Below are 2,521 nucleotides of genomic sequence, written 5' to 3'. Positions count from 1 at the left end.
TATCACTCCCTGTGCCCTCATCTACATTGTCTGTTAATAGCCCTCTTAAAGTTATTTTGTACTGTTATCTAACATTGAGTGTATGTGTGCCATGTCTAGGGAGCTGGATTACTAGGGTTTTGATAGCACTGATTATTACTTTATTACTTTATTCTTCATGTTCTCTATAGCTTTGGGCTTAGAAAAGAATAGGTTTGAAATAGACCAGAGACCTAGGGTTGATACTGGCCCTGCTTCTTATTAGCTATGTGACCTTAAGCAAGTTAACTTTTCAGATTTCTCATATATAACTTTTTATATATAATTTATATATATAAATAAATATATTATATATATTATATATATATATTTATATATATAAATAAAAAGTTATTTATATAACTTTTTATATATAATTTCTCATATATAACTTTTCAGATTTCTCATATATAAAACGGGATAATAAGGTTTGCTTGGCAGAGTGTTGTGAACATAAAAGGGAATAGTTATCAAAGGGCCTGACAAAGTAGACAGTCAATAGAATACTACCCATAATAATCATGTTTTACACATAATATATTAATATACATTTTATGTATACTATGTGCTCATTATTACATTACATTAAGTGTAACATAGTTGCATATTCTGAAAGGTATTATACAGGCTGGGTTTGGTGGCACACACCTGTAATTCCTGTGACTTGGGAGGGTTGAGGTAGAAGGATCTTAGTTCAAGGCTAACCTCAGCAACTTAGCAAGACCCTGTCTGAAAATTTAAAAGGCATCTTAAATGTCTTAAATCTTTAAGGCATTAAAGATACTCGTTTAGAGATGGAGAAAATATATCCAGGCCTTCTGAATTCCTATATCTTAGGGGAACTCCTAGTTAAAAAATAAAAAGGTCTGGAAATGGGGCTCAGTGGTAGAGTGTCCCTGGGTTCAGTTCCCACTAACACACACACACACACACACACAGGAAAGAAGAAAAAAAAGACACTACATAAATTAAATGGTTGAGTGCTCGCTTGGGCAGCACGTATACTAAAATTGGAACGATACAGAGAAGATTAGCATGGCCCCTGCACAAGGATGACATGCAAATTCATGAAGAGTTCCATATTTTTTTATGTGAAAAAAAATTAATACTAAGTGTGAAATTAAATAAATTCACTTTATTATTTAAAAAAATTAAATGATTGAATGGGCAATTGGGAGGCCCAAGGAACCTAAGGGAGTGGAACTATATTTTTTTTGGGGGGGGGAGCGGGGGTGTGTACGAAGATTGAACTCAGGGGCACTCACCCACTGAGCCACATCCCCAGCCCTATTTTATATTTTATTTAGAGACAGGGTCTCCCTGAGTTGCTTGCTTTTGCTGAGGCTGGTTTTGAACGTGCAATCCTCCTATTTTAGCCTCCAGAGCTGTTGGGATTACAGGTGTGCGCCACTCCACCCTGCTGGAACTAGATTTTGAAGCTATTTTAAAAAGAGGGCTGGGGCTGTAGCTCAGTGGCAGGGCGTTTTCCTAGCACATGTGAAGCACTGGTTTCAATCCTTAGCACTGCATAAAAATAAACAAAATAAAGGCATGCTGTCCATATAAAACTATGAAAAAATTGAAAAGAAAAAAAGAAGAGATGGGGCTGGGGATGTGGCTCAAGCGGTAGCGCGCTCGCCTGGCATGCGTGCGGCCCGGGTTCGATCCTCAGCACCACATACAAAACAAAGATATGTTGTGTCCTCCAAAAACTAAAATAAATAAATATTTTTAAAAAATTAACCATTAAAAAAAAGAGAGAGAGAGAGAGAGGGGCTGAAGAAGCCTGGAATGGACTAGTAAGGGGACCTTTGGAGTCTACATTTCCTTCTTGGGCATTTGGCATAGAGTGAGTGCAATACAGGACTCAAAATTAATCCTTCTAGGCTGGGGATGTAGCTCAGTTGGTAGAGTGCTTGCTTTGCATGCACAAGGCCCTATGTTCAATCGCCAGCACCACCAAAAAAAAAAAAAAAATCCTTCCATGTGGCTGAAGCCTCTTGACCCTGGGCTCTTCAGTTAGCCACTCCAGCCACACCCTTGCCACAGCCTGCCCCTAACAGCCAGCAGAGGCAGCTGTGCACCAGGCACCACCTCCATCTGCTAGGAGTTGGCCAATCTTCCCAAGGGGTTCCCTGTTCCAACATACCCCAGAGTCTGCCCAGGAGAAACCTGGAAATGACTGGATCCCGGCTCTCAGGACCACCCACCCTGACCTCCTCTCCTATGATTATTAAAAACGTATTTCCAAGGGATTAGCAACTATGCCAGGGATGTTGATGGCCAACCCCAAGTCCAACCAATGGTTTTAATCACCAGTTGTAGTCACATTAACATTAGGATCTAATGAGTAGCCTGCAAAGATGGGGGTGGGCACAGGGTGAGGGGTGGAATTTTAGAGGGAGGCACCTGTGGTGTGACCAAACCAAAGGACCACCCTGGGGACAGTGGCTCAAAAACTACATTCTCTTCTAATCAGGACACTCACTGCTTAAGGCATTAA

The 2,521-nt window shown here is 40.4% G+C and overlaps 1 non-coding gene across 1 annotated transcript; it reads left to right on the top strand.

Annotated features, from left to right (window-relative positions):
• The first annotated feature begins 998 nt into the window (after positions 1-998).
• Positions 999-1,105, top strand: LOC124091717 (U6 spliceosomal RNA). Its single transcript, XR_006851411.1, has one exon. It is a non-coding gene; the product is annotated as a U6 spliceosomal RNA (small nuclear RNA).
• The last annotated feature ends 1,416 nt before the right edge of the window (positions 1,106-2,521 follow it).

Source organism: Marmota monax, unplaced genomic scaffold (assembly GCF_021218885.2).
Source record: "Marmota monax isolate L192 unplaced genomic scaffold, Marmota_monax_Labrador192_F-V1.1 WCK01_AAM20220418_F8-fsc00205, whole genome shotgun sequence".
NCBI lineage: Eukaryota > Metazoa > Chordata > Mammalia > Rodentia > Sciuridae > Marmota > Marmota monax.
The sequence above is the reverse complement of the archived record's forward strand: the minus strand, read 5'-3'. Positions and strand labels throughout refer to the sequence as shown.